Raw genomic sequence first — 15,057 nt, 5'->3', positions numbered from 1 at the left:
ACAGGAGAAGAGGAGCAATCTGCTGCTCGGGGGACAAATCCAAACCAACCTGACAACCCAAGTATCGAACTGCAGTCCCTGGGGGAATCCACCTGAAACCCTCTCTTGGCATCCACTCTGGCACAGGAGCACTGCCAACCAAGAAAGCCACTATCTTTCTCCAGTTGATCAATGCGCCCGATGCACAGCAGAAGGTCTCAAGAGCCTTCCCACACCTGTGTAAATTGGCCTCCTGGCCCTCTAAGTACAAGGCTGAGTCGTCGGCAAACTCAGCGTCCAGAAGCTCATCTCCCTGTATCGGGAGTGCTAAGCCCCTCAAATCTGCTCATCGCCTCTGCATAGAACAGAAAGAGAAAGGGGGCAAGAGGACAACCCTGTCTGACCGATCGTGTGAGCATAAAGTGCTCACCTCTACCTCCTGCCAAAAGCACCTGACTGTGAGCCTGTCTGTACAAAGCTGACACCCCTCTGATCCAAGTATCTGAAAAGCCCATCCTGCGAAGCGTGCCCTCTAGAAAGTCCCAGTCAACTCTGTCGTATGCCTTCTCAAAATCGAGAAGAAGAATCACAAGGTCCTCCCCACAGAGACGTGCCAGGGCAAAAGCCTCCCAGAAAGTGAAGATGTTGTCAAGGATACTGCGTTCCTTGACAAAACCTGTCTGAGTCCCATGTATAAGGCTCTCCAAAAGTGGCTGAATCCTCAAACTCAGAGCCTTGGAAAGAATTTTGTAGGCTGAGTTGAGGATGGTGATGGGGCGCCACTGTCGAATCTCATCCAAGGAGCCACCCTCCTTTGGAATGAGGTAAATCAGGCCCTCACTCATGCTATCCGGCATCACTCCTGTGTGCAGAATGTACTGAAAGGCACTACAAAGATCTGGGCCAAGCAAGTCCCAGTACTCCAAGAAGAAGCTGGGAGTCAGCCCATCCTCACCTGGACAGCTACCACGAGGAAGGGCCCTAAGAGCCGTATGCAGCTCCTCAAGCTGAAGAGGTATCTCCAGCCTCTGGCGCATCTCCTCAGTCACAAGACAAGGCATCTGCGCCCAAACCTGCTCCCTGTATGCATCCTGTCTCTCTGACTGGGGCTCAGCCATCAGTAGCTCACGGTAAAAGTCAGTAGCAACTGCACGCATATCCTCAAGCTCACAAGCAACTGACCCATCGGGTCTCCTCAGCTGAGTGACCTTGGCATGCGAGTGCCGAGGTCCTACTGTCTCAAAAAAGGCACCTGTCACTCTGTCACCTACCTGAGTCCATTGAGATGCCTGTCGGTGAAAGGCAAACTCATGGCGCCTCTCCTCTGTGCAAGCAAGCTCCTGTCGAGTCTGCTGTAACTGATCCTCCAGATATGGACTGTCTGGATGCTGCTCCTGCATCCTCTATAGTGAAGCAATGCCTCGTCTGAGACGCTGCTCCTCCTCTCTTGCTGCGGCCCGTCGAGCCAAAGACTCCTGGAGAAAAAAGTGGCTAAGCTGAGCTAGGCCTAAGAGCTAGGCCTAAGGCCACTCTGTCTGCCGATAGAGCTTGGCTGTCCATGCCCTCTGTCCAAAGAGCCTCTACCCTCTCTCTGAGTGCTGTGTCCAACAAGACCCGCTCTGGGATGCGAAGCATCGTGCTCCCACTCCTCTTCCTGTCTGCCACTATGAGGATCACTGGTGCATGGTCCAAGAAGGATGTCCCTGCCAGGATGCCCATTGATCCCCCCAAGTCACTGAAGTGGTCACTAGTGTAGAAGCGATCTATCCATGATAGATTCACTCCTCCCACTCTGCGGTCTGATCTAGAGAAGGCAAGACTCTCTGGAGGCCTCACAAAGCCAGAATGCTGTCATGTATCCGAGACCCTCAAGGTCATACACAACCTCTCCCAAGCTGCTAACTCGACTCCATGTATAGTAGCATGGCTGCCTCCGATCCTGTCAGAAGGGTCCTCCAACATGTTGAAGTCCCCTCCTACACACCAATGGTCAACCTGTGGCAAAGACTCAACAATCTGTGACCAAAACTCTGCACGAGCACTCGCCACATTGGGCGCATAGATGTTCAGGAAGCCCACAAGGCCACCCTGAACCTGCAAAGTAATCCACTGAGCCCTGCTTGGCACAATAATCCCTCTGCCCACAATGGCCTGCTGCAATGAATCCGCAATAGTCATACATACCCCACCCTAGATGCCACCAGGTCCAAAAGAAGTTGACCAAAAGGTATCATAACGTCCACGCAAAATCTGACCACAGCGCCGGATGCAGCTCTCAGACAAATGGTGCTCCTGGAGCATAAGGAGATCAATCTCTCCTCCCACAAGGCAACGCTGAAGCTCCTGTCGCAATCGGCCCCGCTGTCACTGAAACTGGGGCCCACCTAATCCCTGCACGTTCCATGAGACGATCCTCATGGGGAGCGAGAGAGAATAGATGCTGTCGCAGCAGCAAGACGAGCTATCTTCGAGGTAGGCTTGGATGGGGAGTAATCCGCATCCAAGCGTCCTCTAGATAGGCGAGCCTGTAGTGAGTGCCTGGCCCAAGCCCAAGCAGAGCGAGCCGAGCGTAAAGCAACCTCCTCTGTCCAGGAGTCCTCATGTATGTATACATAGCAAGGCAAACACTGTGTATCAGCAAAAAAGTACATCACAATGTGCCTACATCCTGCTGAGTCTGGGGGTGTCACCGCAAACTTGGCCAGTGGCCACAAAGTCTGCAGCAAATCTGTAACTCCAAGTTCTCCCATGTGGTGAGAGAACTCGAGAACCTGTGTATGCAACCATCCCACCTCTGAGTCAAGGGACCACTCTGTCTCGGTCCTACCGCAGAGAGGAAAGGACAAACCAACTGCTGAGTCCAAGGCCTTTGTCCCCCTAGCGGCGAGGAACAGAGCGTGGACCCTGAAGCAGGCTACCTCGTGGTCTGCTACGGAATCTCCGAGAAAGCGAGTGAATCCGTAATCGAAGAAGTCCCAGCGGCATCGGAGGTCAATAATCGTCAGACCACGAGGGATAGCTGCAAGGGAAGATGTCTGAATCTGGAAAGGGGGCCGCAAGAAGGGCTGACCCTCTCTCGCTAGGCGACTCGTGGCAAAAGCGCTGCCAAGAGATCTCCTAGCCGCCGGCGAGGGGCCAGTCTCCTGAGTCGACTGTGGTACTGAAGCAGGAGGAGGGGGAGAAGGAGCTGGGGGGGGCGGAGGAGAAGAGAAGCGGGGCGGGACGACAGAGACAGGGGGCGAGGTGGGGAGTGGGCGGGAGCAAAAGGCGGGGGAGGGGATGAGGAGGAAGAGGGGAAATCTGAAGGTGGAGAGGCTGGTGAGGGTGAAACAAAAGAGAATGCTGGCGTAGGAGGCTCCTCCTGCTCAAGAGGACCAAAGCGGTTCCCCGTGGAAACCCACTGCTGCTGAGTAGGCACCTGAGGGCCACTCTGAGTGCCAGGCTGTCGCTGTGGCCCCTGGCGTCGACGGCCACGGGCCTGCTGCCACCCCTCCTCCGCTGGAGCCCCATGCTCGGAGGGTGGCTCAGAATTTGTGCGTTGTGTCGCTGGCTGAGGCTGCGGCCCAGCCTTGGCAGACTGGGGCTGAGGCTGAGGTGCAGGTCGTGGTCTCCTCCGTGGACAGGCCTTCGCTAGGTGGCCCATCTGTCTGCAAATGAAGCACTGGTTCGGGAGACCCGAGTACTCCACACTCTGCCTAAACCAACCCCCACTCACCCGAGGCAAAAGGATGACCTTCAGAAGCGTGTGGGTATCTCTGACCAAAACTCGAACTGAAGGGATGCCGGCCGCCTTGGCAGCTACTGATGCTGCCGTACGAGGTGTCTCCAGAATAGTCCCGATGGCGGAGCCAATCCTGGAGAGCAGTGGAAAGTACTCCCTCCGTAAACCCGGAAAGCAGACTGAGATGGGGATGTCTGCCTCCTCTACGAGTACATCCGAAGTCGGGTCAAAACCGTGTCGCCACTGTCGAAAGTGGGCGCGTGATGCTCGGATAGCCAGTGGACTCATAGCTATGACCTTGAAGGCCATCTCGGAAGTCTCGAACTCGATCTGGTAGTACCCCCGTCCGAGGATCTGGACATCCAAAATATTGTCCACCTCTGCGAGAAGGCGGGCCTGGAGAAGGTCTCGCAGCTCTCCTCTGCTAGGACGGGTGCCGAGAACCTTGCAGATGACAGAAGTCGCCTACAAGCGCTCTACCTCTGCGGCAAGGCTCGCTTGCTCTGTCGGCGAAAGAGCAAGTCGAATGGTGGGCTCAGCGGGGTCGGGCGAGGGGGCTTCAAGTGAGTCCCTCTGTGGCGGAGCTGGAGCCTCCATCTGTGTCTACTGCTGAGTCAAAGAAGCGGACGGAGAAGAAAAATCTACAGCCGAGAACGCGGAACACCTGTTCTGAAGAAAAGGTGTTGCAGAGCCGGGCGAGCACGGGTACAGCGGGAGGGCTAGGGGGGAGGGCGGCGGGCAAGGAGTGGGGGGGGCAGCGGGAGGGCTAGGGGGGGAGGGCGGCAGGCAGTAGGGGGCACAAGGTGGTGGGCTGGGCAGGGTGGGGGCTAGGCAGGGTGACGCGAGGGCGAAGGGGGCAGGAGGGGGCAGGAGGTGGCGGGATGGGCAGGTGACGGGCTGGGCAGGGTGGCGCAAGGGCGAAGGGGGGGGGGGGGGGGGGGGGGGGGGGGGGGGGGGGGGTAGCGCGGGGGAGGCTGAGGGCAGCGCGAGGGTTAGGAGGAGAAAAGGGGGGGGGAGAGGGAGCGATGGCGCAAGGGGGGGGGGAGTGTGCAGCAGCAGCGGGCCTTCCCGGGCTCACGAGTGCCATGTTCAATTGTTGGCTAGAATAAGCATTAGAAAAGTTAATTTTCCAATCTCCTGGTTGGGCTAGTATACAACCAAAAGCAATGTTTGAAGCATCTACATATACGTAGAATACCTTATCCCAATCTGGTGCTTTCAATATTAGAGCTGAGGTGAGATCTTGCTTAAGCTTCATGAAGGATTCTTCCACATGCCTCGGTCCATTCAAAGTGTGTAATCAAGCTATACATGGGTTTTGCAATTATAGCATACATGTAGATGAACCGTCGGTAATATCTACAATGTCCCATGAACGCTTGTACCCCCTTGACTGTTGTTAATCTAGGCAAATCAGCAATGACATGAATCTTCTCAATGTCTATAGCTATTGCATTTTTAGACACTATATGTCCAAGAATTTACCCTTGTCTTCCCATGAATGTGCACTTTTCAGGATTTAAGCAAATCCTATAAAGTCTACATTTCTCGAATACCTTTTTGAGGTGCTCAAAATGATTAGCTCGGATTGACGAATGTACGCATAGATCATCCATGTATACTTCTAAGAATTTCCGAAGATACTCTTTGAATGCATGGCTCATCAATCTTTGAAATGTGGCTGGAGCATTAGTTAACCCAAATGGCATAACCCCATAGGCAAATATACCCCATTCTATTGCAAAAGCAGTTTTATGTTGATCTTTTGGGTCAACCAAAAGTTGATTGTATCCCGAAAATCCGTCTAAGAAGCTGTAAGCTTCTTTTTCTACCACTTGTTCTAAAACATGCTCAGTTATCGAAAGAGGAAAGTTGTCTCTAATGGTAGCTGCATTCACCTTTTTGTTGGAATTAGGGTTGCAGAGAAACACACACAGCTTGGAGAAGACGAAGGAAGCTCAAGGCACACAATAGAGAGTGTGTTACTTAGTGTGCAATGGAAAGATAGATAGCCCTAGAGTGATGGGCATATATACAATGCTCGGGGGAAAAAACCTCCTAAAGAGGGAAAAAATGCCCCGGCAGTCCTAGTGTGTTCACACACATCACTACCACATGTATATGGTAACAAATCCCCCCTGGAGTGATGCGGTGAACGAGAGCTGGCACATGAGTAAAGGGAAGTGCCATGCCCTGAGGACATGATCAGTCCACAAAGGGGAGTAAGCCCAAAGCTTTGCGGAAAGCTTCAAGCTTCTCACGAGACAATGCCTTTGTGAAAAGATCTGCAAGGTTGTCCTGTGTTGTCACATAAGCCAAGCTGATCTCTCCTGCTGGGAGCCTCTCTCTGACATAGTGGTAATGCACCTCAATGTTCTTTGTGCGAGCATGAAAAACTGGGTTCCTCGCAACTGCCAATGCGCTCTGAGTGTCAGTGTAGATAGTGTTGGCAGTGTCCTATCCAACACCCAAATCATCCATAAGGCGTCTGAGCCATACACACTCAACCGTAGTTGTGAAGACTGCCCTGTACTCAGCCTCACAACTCGAAGTGGCCACAGTAGGTTGCTTCTTGCTCAACCATGACATACATGAACTGCCAAGCATGAAACAAAAACCACTTGTGGACACTCGCGTGTCAAAACAACCAGCCCAATCTGAGTCCGAAAAAGCATGTAAGTCTGGCGGCAATGATCCCCCCTTGGGATAAAACAAGCCAAGATGTAAAGTGCCACTCAGGTAGTGTAAAATCCTCTTGACAACCTTCCAATGCTTAGACCCTGGGCTATGCATAAATCTGCTAACCTGTGAGACTACAAACTGAATATCTGGCCTCGTGTTGCATACATAAATGAGGCAGCCAACAGCAGTTTGGTAAAGAGTGACATCAGCAGGATCGCCAGCATCATGTAGACTCAACTTCAAACATGTTTCCATGGGAGTGGCAATAGGTTTGTAATCCTCAAGTCCAAACTTACATAGCAATGTCTCTATGTAACTTTTCTGACACAAGGCAATACCACCATCACACTGCTTAAACTGTATACCCAAATAATGATGCAACAGCCCCAAATCTTTCATCTTGAAAGTAGCATTCAAATCAGCCTTAAATTCAGCAATATGTCTCTCATTTGGTCCAGTGATCAGCAAATCATCAACATAAAGAACCACGATGAGAAATACATCACCCTCACGCTTTACATACAATGTGCTTTTTGTTGGACTGTTACGAAAGCCTTGTTTGACCAAATGAGTGTCAGCTTTCTCATACCAAGCACGAGGAGATTGCTTCAACCCATACAAAGCCTTGTTACATTTGCACACTTTGTCCTCTTGTCCTTTTATGACAAAACCGCGAGGTTGCGTTACATAAACTTCCTCAAATATGTCACCATTCAAGAAAGCAGTAACAATGTCTGATTGATGTACATCCCAACCAAAATGAGAAGCCAATGCACATAGAAAACGCACAGTAGTCATACAACAAGTGGGAGAAAAAGTCTCTTCATAATCAATGCCTTTTTGCCATGCATAACCCTTTGCAACAAGTCGAGCCTTATGGCGATCAATCTCACCATCCGGCTTGCGTTTCAACGTGTAAACCCACTTCGTACCAATGGCCTTTTGGCCAGGAGTCAAATCACATAAAGTCCATGTGTCATTTTCTATAAGTGCATCATATTCTGATTGCATGGCAACCATCCAATTTTCTGAATTTTGTGCTTCATCAAAAGATAGAGGCTCCTCAACATCATGTAAACTAGACACAGCCAAAGCATAGCAATCTGATGCATAAGATGCATGGCGAGAGCCTGAACGAGTACGACTAGACAAAGGTGCATCCAATTTACTGTCACGCAAAGTGTGCACCAGCCATTTTGGCATACCTCTAGCCTCCTCATTTTCAGCCCTTTCCTCATCAAGTACATCATGTACATCCGCATCAGTAATAGGCTGATCTAAAACATTTTCAAAAACCCCCATAGGCTGTACATTTGCCTCATTGGAACTTACATTCGTATTTCCACCACTGAAAAGAGGCAACAAAGTGTCATATATGTCCTGTGAGCTTACATTACTGTCTCTAGTACATGATAGCAAGGGCTGAACAGAATCTTCCACAAACACTACATCCCGTGAGACCAGAATACGTTTTTTTTGCGGATGATACAACCTGTAACCTTTGCTTTCAGCACTATAACCAACAAATATGATAAAAATAAAAAGATTTGACAAGCTTATCTTCCATTTTTCTGCACTGCACTTGTGGCACCAAAGCATATGCCTAACCACCAAAAACACGCACATTGCTCCAATAAAGGTTTTCTATCAGCAATGCTTCATATGGAGTATAGACTGCAAAGCTTTTAGACACCTGTTAAGTACATAGTACACACATGATGCCTCAAGCCAAAAAAATGCGGTGTTGGGGTCCCATGCATGCCTGGAGTAATCATCAAATGAAAGTCACGAAGTACAGGTAATTGCCCAAGGACGGAGTTTGCATGGGCCACAAACATCACTATGCACAAGCTGCAACCTGCATGTGGCCGAATGAACCATCCTTTGGAAACTTAGAACGCTGCATCTTACCCAAAATACTGTCTTCACAAACATGTTTGACAGGTGCTTCAAGAGGCGGCAAAGAAGCAACCATATCAGATTTCTGCAAACGCAGCAAACTGGCAAAATTCAGATGACCAAAACGTGCATGCCAAAGTTGTGCATCTGAAATAGCCCTTGAATCTGGAACAGGATTTGCAAAATTTTGTCCACACTTGTCATACAAAGTGAGCTTATACAGCCCACGACACAAAAGGCCAGATGCAACAATTTCATCACCCAAACTGAGATCATGAACTGTACATCTGTCATCCACAAATTTGACTACAAGTCCAAGTCTAGCAAGTGCGGATACAGACAAGAGATTCTTCTTGATCCCAGGTACATAAAGTGCATCAACAAGTGTGAAGAAAATGCCATTAGCAACAGTGAGCACAATCTTTCCAACTCCTTGAACTGGATAAGAGGCGTTGTTGGCACAAGTGACTGAATTCCCATGAGGGACTGACTCGAGAGAGGTAAACAATTCACGATGTGAGGTAATGTGCTTTGTAGCACCACTGTCGAAATACCACACATGTGAATCTGCAACAACTGACAAGCATGCATCATGGACAGCAGGATTGTAAGTGCACTCTGCGCTAAAAGCCCATTCTGCATCAACATCAGCATTACAGTCTCCTTTCACAGAAGACTCAACAATGGCTGCATTTGTAGTGGAACCAGCATTTGTAGTGGAACCACCCTCTTTCTTCTTAGCCTCTTTGGCCTTCAACTTAGGACACGACTTGATCAAGTGATCATTGGCTTTACAATAATGGCAATGCATCTTCTTTTTGCCCTTATCACCAGAATTTCCAGACGAAGTGCTGCCAGCAGAAGCATTAGGAACAAATTTTTTTCCACTCGCAGTAGAACCATAAGAAGTGGCTGCATTACTATTACCACCCTTTCTTTGAGAAGCAATAAAAGCTTGTTCAACTGCACGCTGTCTAGTCCTGTTTTTTCTGGAAAGTGACTCTTGCAACAGCAATGTGCATAATGCATCAAACTTGACAACTTCAGGATTTCCTTGGGTCATAAGTCTCCAAGTACTAGCAAAAGATTGGTAAGGCATCAAGAACAGTCTGCACAAGGGAACTGTCTGAAATGACTTCACCTGCAAAAATAAGCTGCTCATTAATATCCTTGACACTAGCAAGGAAAGTGTCCATGTCATCTTCCTCATGCATAATCTTCGACTCCAGCTCTTTACCCAGCAAAGAAATTTTAGCCTCATTGCGGCTTGCATAAAGACCTGCTAAAATATCCCAAGCCTGTTTTGCAGATTTTGCTGAACGGATGTGAGGAACAATGGTGCTCTTCACAGACAACACAATCAATGCATGAGCCTGCGCATCCTTAACATCCCAACGAGCTTGTTCTGCCATAGGCAAAACAACTCTAACAGCTGCAATCCTTGCAGCAAGACCTGCAACATCCTCAACATCGCCTACATCCTCAGAACCAGGACGTACATCAATGCCCTACACAATGTTCCAGACACCCTTTGACACAAGAACATGTTGCATCATATAAGCCCACATAGGGTAGTTGTCCCCATCCAACCTGTCCTCACCAGCAAACATCTTGAACACATCTGTGTTGTTGTTGTCAGCCATGGTAAATGCTGCACCTGATGTGAAAACTGCCCGAAAATAGGAGAAACGGAGCGGGAACAACCTGTGCTATATAGCACAAACCGTAGAAGACTATAAGACACATGTTATGCAGAAAACAACACTGACAAAAATTCTGTACAAAATGACGAAATAGCCTGTGCAATACTGCCTGTAGTGGAAACGGAGGCCGAAATGAGCCCAAATCAAAATTATGAGCAGACCAAGCTCTTCGAGCTTTACCAAAATTTTTGTCGACCTGCGATGGCTCGCCAAAGCTCACTGAAATCGGAGAAAGTGAGCAGGCATGTGCTGGAGCAGCTGGCGACTAAGCTCGGGAGGACGTGACCTGCTCTGATACCAATTGTTTGAATTAGGGTTGTAGAGAAACACACACAGCTTGTAGAAGACGAAGGAAGCTCAAGGCACACAATAGAGAGTGTGCTACTTAGTGTGCAATGGAAAGATAGATAGCCCTAGAGTGATGGGCGTATATACAATTCTCGGGGGAAAAAACCTCCTAAAGAGGGAAAAAATGCCCCGGCGGTCCTAGTGTGTTCACACACATCACTACCACATGTATATGGTAACACTTTTTGAGATTAACACACACTCGTAATTTCCCATTCTTCTTAGGTACTACCACAATTGGAGACACCCAATCTGTGTGTTCAATTTCGTAAATGAATTCAGCTGCCTTTAGTTTTTCAATCTCTTCTTTGATCTTCCTGGCAAATGTTTTGTTAGAAGTGTATGGTCTCTATCTACTTGGTTTCGCATCATCTCTCATGGGTATAGTATGTTGACAGATTTCTGGATCAACACCCTTGAGATGCTTGTAAGACCAAGCAAAGATATCCCAGTATTCCTTTAACAAGCTCAGGAGAAGCTTTTCTTCTTCTTCTGCTAGGTCATTTGCAATGTAAGCAAGTCTAGGCTCTTCTCATGGTTCAACCAAGTCTACCCTTTTAGCATTTTTAGGCCCTTCGTAAGATTCGCTTTGTTTTCATAGTTCCCTAATAGGTTGTTCAATTATGATTTTCCGATCTTGGAGAGTATACTTCTTGTAATGGGATGGAACATGCATTTCATCCTTACCATCCTCTTCCGTGGTTTCCATTTTGGTTGTGCATATCTCCTTTGGAGCTTTTTTCAACTCTTGATTTATTTTTTTCCGCTCGACTCTGGTCATGAGTGGTTTCTTATTCTATGATTTTTCTTGAGTACCCTTCCTTGTTTTTCTCGATGTCTGAGACATTTTTGAATTTTTGTTTGAAGGATATCTGCCAGTATTTTGTCCTTGACACAATCATTAGCATCTATCTACATCAAGAATTGTGTTTTACTAGAGACTAATGGCATAGGTCGTGTTTTCACGATATTGGTGTCTCTCTTTCGTCTATACAATTTTTGTCTTCTTGATTTCTGGTTTAAAAAGTCAAAAAACTTTTCCTCCCCTCCCCTTATGAGTAACTGAGCTCTCGTATGCTCTTTTTCTGACCCCGAATCTTCTGAGGTAGCTGAGTGTTCATCTAACTCATCAATTGCATCATAATAGAGGTCAGAAAAGACTTGTTGAGCTTTCATCAAGTCCTTGGATTCCTCATCTCTGTTTTCAACATTGAGGAGTGACATCATTTGGATGGGAATTATGTCGTATCCATCCTCATTGCAAAATTGAGTAGGCATAGACGTATTAACACATACATCCATTATCGGTAATATTTAAGTCCACTCAAATGGTTCAAATAAATGCTCTGGAAAGGGTTCTGCTATGTAGGCTTCATCTGTACATTCCCTTTCTAGGATACATTCCTCTCGTTTAAAGCTTCCATTTTCTAAAGCTCCGCACATCCAAATAGGAGTGTCTTTGTCTAACTAGGATGGAAGTTTAGTTTCAGCCGAAGAGACTGAATCAAACTCTTGGATGGGTGTTTTCAAGACATATCTATAAGTGTGATCGTTTAGATTGACTCGTGTTATAGATCCCACCTGCTTCAAGTACAGATAGTGGTTTCCCCAATCTTGAATAAGTTGTACTTGTTGCATGAAAGGTCTTCCCAATATGATTTCATAGTTGAGTTTTTTTCCAAAGTCTACTATGGCAAAAGTGTGTTGATATTCAATTACACAAGAATTGACTATCACTTTTTCAAGTAGCCCTAGTGGTCTCTCAATGTATCCATCATCCAACTGCAATTTCATTTGCGTTTGTCTAATGGCTGGCTATCCCAGGATTCCCATACTGCTTTAGTGGCTATGGCTATGCCAGCCCCACTATCCAGTGTTGCCATGGTTTCAATGTCATTATATTTCATGGGAGGGTGGTGTTTCCTTCTTCCCCTTCATAATATTCTCCGACCTTGTTCATAGGAACTGATCGATACTCTTTGTTTTCCATTTCATTTTTCAATTTTCCCAAATTCTTAGAGATTAACCCCGTTATCCCCACCTTCTCTAGGGTTTTTTGTAAATCGTTCCACAAGTATGGTCTAAGTTTCAACAGTTGTTCCAAAGTAAGAGTGCATTGGATGGGTGTAGACATGATTGAATGAATTGTGTTTGCTTCTAGGGTCTGTTTGGATCTTTTTACTTGAGTGATCTTGCACACGATGGATTCATCTTCGTTATCTCCCAAGTAAGAAGGTAATGTTTTTAATGTCAATGGTTTAGATATTCCTGAAGCTTCTGATCCGCAATCCGTGTACAAGGATTGTAAATCCATGTTCATATCAGATGGTAGGTTATCCAACTTGAGTTCCTCTATAGGAGCTAACTATAAAGTTAGACTCTTATCATTGATCTCTCTCGCCTTCTACCATAAGTGTCCTGGCCAGTCTTCCTCTACGAATGGAATTCCGTCTAAGACATCTTCGTTATTCAGCACTATAAGCTCTGGTTCATTTTTTTCAAGGTGGGGTTTTTTGCCACCACATCGAATTGTGCTTTCGTTTCTTCTACCACAAGCTCTTCAGGTTTTGCAATACTTTCAAGCATGGGTTTTTGTTTATGCATCATTTCTTGCATGATTCTTACCAAATTTTGATAAGACTATAGCTTTGTTGCTTCCGTGTTTGGAGATGGATAGTTTTTTTCCATTTGTTTTCCATGTTTTGGCCTGCTTTAAGTCCTGCTTGGTAGGCTTCCAAGGCAGCATTAATAGGCTCAAAATTTTATCAACCAGAATGGATCCTCGAGATTTCATAGTTGTTTCCTTGAATTCACTTCCAGTTTCTTTCAACTTGTCCTGGGCTAGCATTTTTGCTTTCTCTTCGTTTTCACCCCGTTGTTTCTGTTTTCTCATCTCATATCTTTTGCTTCTGCTCCTTTTCATTATTTGAGAAGAAACTTTCGTGTTCTCCAAATCATTAGAGGAGTTGTGTTTCTTTTTCTTTGCCTGGGCTCTAGTGCTTACCTTGATCGGAACAATCGGTTCACTCTCTGATGAGCTACTAGGAATCACTTGGACGACGTTTACGACATTTTTTTCCTTGTTTAAAGGATTCTTAGGATAATCTTCCAGAAAGTGTCCTCCCTTTTTGCAAAATTGTATGAAATAGGCTTCAATTGGTTTAAGGTTTTTGTCAGGCTCTGGACATTCGCTCTTCCAATGGTCATCAGCACCATAGTTATGACAATTTTTTGTTCTAGGCTTCATCATGGGTCTTCCCATGGGAGGTCGGACACCTTGATTAGCTACATAATACATTGGTGCGAGCTCTGGTGGAGCATAAGCCATGGTTTCTTCCATTGGTAGTGTATGTGGACTATACCAATCTCCTTCTACCATTACTGTAGATGGACTCGACTCTACATAGGGTGTAACAAGCACCAATGCTTGTTCATCTATGACTCCTTCCAGGTGCATGTACATTACAGGCACTGCATTATGTCCTGGATATGGAGGTTATTGTCCCAACACAAGTTGAGGTCTTTCCATACCCATTGGTGGTCTTTGAGCTTGGGCCATATTAGGCTGATATCTGTACATGGGTTGTCCTTGGGGCCTCATGGGCACGTACTGAACATTCCCATCATACTTTGGTCTGAAGTAGCACTTGTGGGTCTCATGGTTGGTCCATTTACCCTCAATTGCACAACATTTTTGTGACCTAATTGGTTGTCCCTGTGGAGGTATCCCTTGTCCTGGTCCTCTCATAGGTATTTTGCATATTGTTCATCATGTCGTTCATCCTTTTTAGCATATCTTCTATGGCCGAGAGTGGTGCCACAGCAGCCATTCCCACTTGTGCTGGTTTTGTGGATGTTGTTTTCTCGCTTTGGTTATCCTTAGGGACATCTTCTTCATTGAAGATCTCTCAATTGTCTCCTAGGTCAATCGCATCAGATACACACGCTTCTAGGGTTGTATGCTTTTTACTATAAATTATAGCATGAAGTTCTTTGTTTAGCAATCCCTCCAAAAACAAAGATACAAGTCGTTCTTCTGCAGGTATCTCCATCTCCGGGCATCTGGCAATGTATTGCTTCATTCGAGTTGAACAAACCCTAACAGACTCACCATGTTTCTATTTAAAGCTGTAGATTTGAGCTACCGTATTATGTTTAATCTCCGTTTTGGAACAAGCAGCTACAAATCCTTGAGCTAATGTGTTCAAGTCCATGATTGACCTTGGTGAAATGTTTTGGAACCATGTCAAAGATTTTCCTTCTAATGTCATTTCAAACCCCTCGAATTGAGTATGAAAATCGAATATACGCTCTGCTCTTAGCACTTGCTTGAAGCTTGCTAAGTGGTCATATGGATCCCCTGATCCACTGTATTTTTTGACCCATTTTTAAAAATCAACTAGTCTGACATGTCTATTTGGTTCAACTCCCGGTCTTCTGGGAGTTGGTCTTGTTCCGAGTCCTTCAAACCAGTCTGTTGGAAATAGTGACTCATGTAGCCCTGGACTGGCCTTAGTGTCACCTGGTTTTCTACATGATGAGGTGGTTTCTGGTTTCTTCACATTACTCTCAGATGATCTCTCACGGTGTTCATCCCTTGGAATTGTTTCTGGTCCTTGCCCCAATATCCAATCCTGTATGGAATACCCTTGGTATTTGGTTTGTTCTACCTCCTCAAGAGTCATCATAACAAAGTTGTTATAACAATCCCTAAACAGGTAGGTT

Source organism: Adiantum capillus-veneris, chromosome 19, assembly GCF_014529385.1.
Source record: "Adiantum capillus-veneris isolate H3 chromosome 19, ASM1452938v2, whole genome shotgun sequence".
In the NCBI taxonomy this organism is placed as follows: Eukaryota; Viridiplantae; Streptophyta; class Polypodiopsida; order Polypodiales; family Pteridaceae; genus Adiantum; species Adiantum capillus-veneris.
This window is presented reverse-complemented; position numbering follows the sequence as displayed.